The sequence below is a fragment of the Lissotriton helveticus genome, chromosome 12 (assembly GCF_964261635.1).
Source record: "Lissotriton helveticus chromosome 12, aLisHel1.1, whole genome shotgun sequence".
NCBI classification, from domain to species: domain Eukaryota; kingdom Metazoa; phylum Chordata; class Amphibia; order Caudata; family Salamandridae; genus Lissotriton; species Lissotriton helveticus.
In genome coordinates, this window is record NC_136073.1 from 135,608,729 (window position 1) to 135,616,454 (window position 7,726).

At 47.2% G+C, this 7,726-nt stretch overlaps 3 non-coding genes across 3 annotated transcripts; 1 reads left to right on the forward strand and 2 right to left on the reverse strand.

Annotated features, from left to right (window-relative positions):
* Positions 1 to 6,028: 6,028 nt before the first annotated feature.
* On the reverse strand, positions 6,029 to 6,110 carry TRNAS-AGA (transfer RNA serine (anticodon AGA)). The gene has a single exon. It is a non-coding gene; the product is annotated as a tRNA-Ser (tRNA).
* A 705-nt stretch (positions 6,111 to 6,815) lies between these two features.
* Positions 6,816 to 6,889, forward strand: TRNAI-AAU (transfer RNA isoleucine (anticodon AAU)). Its single transcript has one exon. It is a non-coding gene; the product is annotated as a tRNA-Ile (tRNA).
* A 190-nt stretch (positions 6,890 to 7,079) lies between these two features.
* On the reverse strand, positions 7,080 to 7,152 carry TRNAK-CUU (transfer RNA lysine (anticodon CUU)). Its single transcript has one exon. It is a non-coding gene; the product is annotated as a tRNA-Lys (tRNA).
* Positions 7,153 to 7,726: the final 574 nt, after the last annotated feature.

The window sequence follows — 7,726 nt, forward strand, 5'->3', positions numbered from 1 at the left end:
ATAACTTTCGCAAATGTGACACCTATAGCATTTGTAATGCAATATGTGTTGTATTTACGTGACTTACATGCATTGATATTACAAATAACAATGGCTTTTAAATTTTTTTCAATAATTAATACTTAAATAAAAGTTATTATAATTTATAATGGCAATAGCTTAAAGTTTTGTAAATAACTTTTGTGAAGATTATGTTCAGTGTATTTTATTGTGACGAAAATCCAAGAACAGAAGTGAAATATTAACATTTTTTTGTGACATTTGTAATAAAGTTTGAAACATTGAGAGAACATATTTGAATCAGTTGTTGTTGAATGGTTGCACAGATTGATGCTGTGGTGGCTCCCAATGATGTTGTGGCATTCAGTGATGCTGTGGTAGCGCATAGTGATGTTGTGGTGCCCCTGAGTGATGCTGTGGTGATGCGATGGATAGTGAGGGCGATAGATAGATAGAGGGAGGGCGAAAGATAGAGGGAGGGCGAGAGATAGAGGCAGGGTGAGAGATAGAGGCAGGGCAAGAGGGAAAGGGATGGAGTGTGGGCGAGGGATGGAGTGTGGGCGAGGGATGGAGTGTGGGCAAGGGATGGAGTGTGGGCGAGGGATGGAGTGTGGGGCGGGGAGGGATGGAGTGTGGGGCGGGGAGGGATGGATGGAGTCGGGAGAATGGATGGATGGAGTGGGGGGGATGGATGGATGGAGTGGGGGGATGGATGGATGGATGGAGTGGGATGGATGGAGTGGGATGGATGGATGGATGGATGGAGTGGGATGGATGGATGGATGGATGGAGTGGGATGGATGGATGGATGGAGTGGGGGATGGATGGATGGATGGAGTGGGGGAGATGGATGGATGGAGTGGGGGGATGGATGGATGGAGTGGGATGGATGGATGGAGTGGGGGGATGGATGGATGGATGGATGGAGTGGGGGGATGGATGGATGGATGGAGTGGGGGGATGGATGGATGGAGTGGGGGGATGGATGGATGGAGGGGATGGATGGATGGATGGAGTGGGGGGATGGATGGATGGAGTGGGGGGATGGATGGAGTGGGGGGATGGATGGATGTATGGAAGGATGGAGGGGGGATGGATGGAGTGAGATGGATGGATGGATGGAGTGGGGGAATGGATGGAGTGGGGGGATGGATGGAGTGGGGGGGATGGATGGATGGAGTGGGGGGATGGATGGATGGATGGAGTGGGGGGGATGGATGGAGTGAGATGGATGGATGGATGGAGTGGAGGGATGGATGGAGCAAGGGGGTGGATGGAGTGGGGGGTGGATGGAGTGGGATGGATGGATGGAGTGAGAAGGATGGATGGATGGAGTGGGGAGTGGATGGATGGAGTGGGGGGTGGATGGATGGAGTGGGGGGATGGATGGATGGATGGAGTGGGGGGATGGATGGATGGATGGAGTGGGGGGATGGATGGATGGAGTGGGGGGATGGATGGATGGAGTGGGATGGATGGATGGATGGAGTGGGGGGATGGATGGATTGAGTGGGATGGATGGAGTGGGGGGATGGATGGATGGAGTGGGATGGATGGAGTGGGGGGATGGATGGATGGATGGAATGGGGGGATGGATGGAGTGGGGGGATGGATGGATGGAGTGGGGGGATGGATGGATGGATGGAGTGGGGGTGGATGGATGGAGTGGGGGTGGATGGATGGAGTGGGATGGATGGATGGATGGATGGATGGAGTGGGGGGAAGGATGGATGGAGTGGGGGGAAGGATGGATGGAGTGGGGGGAAGGATGGATGGAGTGGGGGGAAGGATGGATGGATGGAGTGGGGGATGGATGGAGTGGGGGGTGGATGGATGGAGTGGGGGGATGGATGGATGGATGGAGTGGGGGATGTAGTGCCTTAAAACGGCTCTTCATTTGAGATGCATGATGTGAGCATAAGACAAGCAAACATTATGCGCAAAAGTAGTCTGGCATGACAAACACAATGTTTTAGCTTTAGAGCGCAGTAGGTGATGTAAGAGGAGCCACAAAGAAAGCTGTCTGTGCTGCAGAGGAAGATGTGGCTCGCATTTTAACTCCCATTTTAAAATTATTTTCAACCTTCTGTCCTCCAACTGGAAACTTGAGTGGACCAGATGCATTTTTATTTGCGATGCTTAAAAGACAAGCAAACCTTTTAAATCTAGATGCAGCGGTGACGTAATGCACGAGACTGGAAAATACAATTTAGTGACCGCTCTTTGCATAACGGCAGGACAGTGGGGGATGTAGTGTCTCTCCAGTCCTTATCATTCAACTCACTCTGGGGTCAAAGGTCCAGAGCCAGCTGTCAACAAGCAATGTAACAAGCTCTTGGCATTGCTGTGGGGAGGGGGGGGAGGGGGGGGAGAAGTGCGAGACACGTACTGGCGGCCGTGAAAAGTGTGAAGCAGGAGGCGGGGGCGCCCTTAGAAGTGAAGCTCTCGGAGGCAGTCGGCTCAGGCAGGCCAATGTGATACTATGAGGACCACCAAACACTGGAGGCGAGTGCCTGCTCCCTAACCAAATGCAGAGATCACCTGGAGTGCACAGAGCGAAAATGCTCCACACAGCGATGAACAAAGTGACTACGAATGTCAATAGTGTAGTGTTGGACCTGTCCAGGCCTGGCTTCAATCCCCACTTGGAATCACACAGCAGCTTTGCATGTTACAGCTAGGCAACTCTTGTACATGGTGCGTGAGGGTCATGCAAGCTGAAGTCTGAAGTGACTTCTCATTGTAATGCACTCCTATCAGCTGCCATATATACGTTCCACCATCAGACTGAATTCGGACTGAAGGTAGTGACTACCGCTCTTGAGCCATGTCAGCCTCTCCCGACTACAACGCTAAAAAAAAAGAACTGACTTGCAGCTTTGTGAAGTGACAGGTGACTTGCCAGTTCCCTGCAATGTGATATTCTGAGAATGAGTAAATGGGTAACACTTAACAGTGTACCTAATTTTTGTGTGAGGCAACATACGCTGTACAGTTTTCCTAATCAAAATGGGAAACTGCTCTCCAGGAAGTCGGTAAGAAGCCAAAGAAATGGAGCACGAGACAGAATCTCCATTATTAGAGTAATAGGTAATAAAGGGAAGGTGGTATATGGTTTCTAAAAACAACAATTACACTGTTCATGTCCATTTTCTTGCACATTGAAGGCAGTTTTCCAGATCTCGCGAGAAAGGATTGGTTGTCGTTCACAAGGGAATCTATATCGAGTATGTGACTCCAAGCACAGGCCGGACCCCAGTATTTGTAAAACACAAACTAATCACCCCTAAGGGTCTCAAGGCGCTGGGGGCCGTTGGGAAGATTACGCGAGCTAGTGCTATTGCCCAGAGTCTCATGGTATTGGGCTGAGCTGCCGCCGGCAATTGAATGTGAGCCCTGTGCGCCGGAGTCGGCCGCTCTTGCCACTTCGCCACACCTCTCCCTGCCAGCCGGAATCAGTCGCAGAAGCTAGCCAATTGCAGAAACATCCTTACCGTGCTGCTCCGAGATGGAATGCCTTTAAAAAATAAACTATCAAAGGCCACAAACCACGTCTGGAATTTTCTGCTGCGTTTAGCTTTTTCCGTGAACAGATGTAGTCCCACTCTTTTGAGGGAGCAATTGACAACCGCCTCTGAATCAGTAGTCTTGGTTTATGCGCCACACTCTCCCTGTGAAGAAGCGTGTGACCTATTTAGCTTGATGGGCTATCATTTCATAGTCCTGTAGTCAGCCCTTCAAACCAAGGAAACATCACCGACACTCCTAATATAAACAGCAGTAGCAGTTTGCCTTTTCGCAGAGGCCTTTGAAAAATAACGGCGACAGAACTAGAAAGTAACTGGTGAATTGGTGACCCGCATACAAGGGGAGGTAGCCTTTAATGACAAGCAGAAATTTCTTTGGTGAAAATGTTTAGATGTTAAGAAGCAATGTATCCAGATTGAAATTCCTCTGGGCTCTAATAATAACATGCTCTCTTGGAAAAGAGGGGATAGGTTTCAAAGGCAGACCGTGCAGTTTCCTCCTCTTTAAAACAAGTGCGCTCCTGAAACAACCCTTCCTTGTTACCAAGACCCCTTGCATGCACCTTGCACCCAGTAGGCCTCATCTTATTTGTCCCCACTCACTATATTATTCCCGGCTGCTACCCTCTCCAAGACTTACCAGAGAATAATTTCCGGATGAAGGAAATGCTACAAATAAAAAAACATTTCCTCGGTCTATCTCAACATAATCTCAACGTTTTAAGCTTGCACGGTGCTAACAAAATCGGTCATTTGACCAATTTACTTTTCTACATTTAGAGCTGCAGATTGTACTATTTGTGCAGTGTTTCGGAACTTTTGACCCATTACAACGAATAGCGAATTGTTTATTGAAATGTGCAAATCCAATGTGTATCATGTGGGAACTGTGCCAAATCCGTAACTCTGTACAAAATGAAAGTAATTTTGCAGACTTCCAGTTAGCCAGTTTAAGAACTACTTTTGCTACAGCTAACTTTTATTCTACAAACTGGAAACATTTTATTTCTTGACATTGCCTATACTCCCAACAACTATAAATAATACGAACTAAATCGCTGTGTTTTCAGGAAAGCATCCCGGATATTAATCCACACTGTACAAATGAAACCTGCAGTCTGGTTGGATTGAGAGACATTGTAAGGTGTGGCCCAATCATAGCCTTGAAGTTATCTATGCATAGATAGAAAGAAGGAGGGGAAAGGTGCTTTGCCCTTACAATGTCTCCACTAAAAGAGCATATATATTTATGTTTTATGTTTATGAGTTTTATTTAACTCTCGTGTAGAAACGTAGGAATTTTTGCCATAAAAAAGGTCATTGTTCATTTAGAGCAGAGTCCAGTGGAAATGCCATTGTCGCAGAAGAGCGTCTGGTTTGCCATGACGAGAGGATAAACATGGCTTCTGAGCGGATGTTTTAGTGTGCAAAGCTACCTAGTGTTTACTCCTTAAACCCGTGTGTTCAGGTAACAGTTAAATTGAGAAAATCTGCTACACATCGGTTGTTGCTGAAAAGGCATGACGTCCTGAGGTGGATTAAAAGTAAATATATGCGCCTCACAAACTGTACACAATGAAACGCTGCTCATGAAACAAGTTTAATACACTGGGAGGGGGGTGGAGAAATGCGAGACACGGCCTGGCGGCCGTGAAAGTGAAAGTACCGCTGGCCGTGGGCAGTGAATAATTAGGGGAGGAGAAATGCCTGAGGCCGAGCGCACGCTGGGGAAAGCTTCAGGGGAAGCAACGGATGGCTGGCTTTGATGTGGTGATGCGAGGCAGGCAAGCGGATAGACGCGCGTGCACGGGACACATGCGCTTCTGGAAATCCGCATTTTTTGAGAGCCTAGTTTAGCTCTTAGTTTAGCCCCAATAGGTTTCGAGTTATAAATAACTCGACCTAAAAATTACGCACAACAAGGAGGTCAGTTTTCTATTTTCACATGAAAACTGTGGGGTGTGTCATAGGGTACGCATGACCGGTTAGTTGCACAGGGGGTACTATGCAATCTAACATCTCAGAGGGGAGAGAAAGTAAAGTTTACGAGGAATTAAAGACGGGCTTTCACCTGGGCGCTAGAGCTTTGCTGCTGAGTCCTGGGGCGTAACGGTGGCTGCTTGCAGCGAGGCAACACCATGCTTTGCCTTTGAATTGCGAAGAATGTGAAATAGGTAACCACTCTGCTGGTTTGTGTGATAGATTCTCCATAGTGGGGGGATGCGGGAGCTTCTTTGTATATGCCGTACTTTACTGTCACCCGAGATGCGGGGCACTTAGGAGAGCTGCAAAATGGCTGTCATATTGTTCCCCTCCCACTACCTCCCTGATCCTGTGATGTAATGTATGTGGGTTGGGCGAGGTCTAAATTCCCATGTGAGCTATCTTGTAGAGAGTAGAGCTTCTCTCTCTCTTCGGTGAATACTGCATGGGATAGTTATGGATACTACAAGTCACCATTAGTCCAAAATGTGAAAAGTATTTTGTATTAAAAAAATTACCGTAGTCGGCAGGATTTGAACCTGCGCGGGGAGACCCCAATGGATTTCTAGTCCATCGCCTTAACCACTCGGCCACGACTACTTGCATGAAAAGCACGCCTTTACGTAATTTGATTGCTCATACAGCATGCACGTCACACATGGGAGTATATGTTGATACTTCATGAAGGAGAGTCGTAAAGAATTAGAGATTAAATAGCTCGCCATGCCCTTGGGAAAGTAGAAGCTGTGTACTCCAGGGGATAATGGGATAATAGAAAAAATTGTGTTAAATAGCCCAAGGTCTATCAGAGTGTAAGGGGAAGAGTCGTTGAAAGAGAGCTGAGAAAAAGATACACGGAGTGAAGGGCTGGGGACGGAGAGCACCATGTCTGCTGGTGCCTGCTATGGGGTGTGCTCCTGTGGGGAGAACGCAGGAAACAACCCATTGATATCCGTCTGCGCGTGCGCGGTGCTGCTGAGCTCAGTCGTTTTCTGGGTGAAGGATCCTAGTTTTCAATCCATTTCCCCTGCAGTTGCTCGTCGTGTCGTTCTTGATAGTCAGGAGTCTTCAGTGCAATTCTTTAAATAATGTACGTGCCACTTAGTGATAGCTTCCTTCTGTGTGCAAGTAGTGAGTGGACCTAGGACTGTCTGCGCGCCTCGGTACTTGTCGGGAAACTATCATGGAACGGGCATGGCTCGCCTCTACCTCCGGGAAACTAATATGACACGCATATGACTTATCTCCACTCCTCTTGCACTGAACAAATGGTGCTGTACTGGGAGTTTCTAGATATCGCAAGTTGGCCGGTTAGCTCAGTTGGTTAGAGCGTGGTGCTAATAACGCCAAGGTCGCGGGTTCGATCCCCGTACTGGCCAGTAAATTTATTTGCTGCCCAAATTTACACTGATTTTCCAAAATGCCTTATTACTTCAGTTGCTGTTTGTATTTTGTGTAACATTAAATATCATCTATTTTGCGATGCTATTGCCTAGCAAATTTGAGAGCTGTGCATACATTATTGAGAAATAAGGGAAAAAAATGCTCAAGATCAACCAAAAATGAATTCGCCCAACGTGGGGCTCGAACCCACGACCCTGAGATTAAGAGTCTCATGCTCTACCGACTGAGCTAGCCGGGCACCTACGCTCCACAGCAGCAAAAGAGCTATATACACATCGACTGTCTGTGAGCACAACGCATGTTACGAGGTTGATCAATAATGTGGGGCCACAGTGACCCTCTAAAGAAGACGAGATGGAAACAGTTGCATGGTCTGAGCGCTCATTCCTCCACTGTTCCCCATTGCATGGCCTGCCTCCCTGGACAGCTGATGCTGTAAAAAAAAGCAATCTACCACTTTTCTGTTCTAAAATGTTGGCATGTATGAAAGTGATGGTTTAAAGAGCCAAAAACAATAAAATGATACATTCTTAGTGCTGCTAGGGAGAGTCGCTAGTTGTATGTGCAAGTGGGTAGAGCTGGCTAGGATGTGTCTTTTTTAAAGCCACGAATGAATGCACGTCATAACTTGAATAGTTTGTTATTTGATATTTTACATCTGTTCTTGGTGCGTAGCTTGTAAGCTCCAATGAGTCACAACTTCTGGTGGTAAAACCTGGACACACCAAGGAGTTCAGAGCCACCGCCAACGCGACTACTGTACTGTATGTATACAAAATTGCTAATAAAAACTCTTTGAGATAAAAAAACAA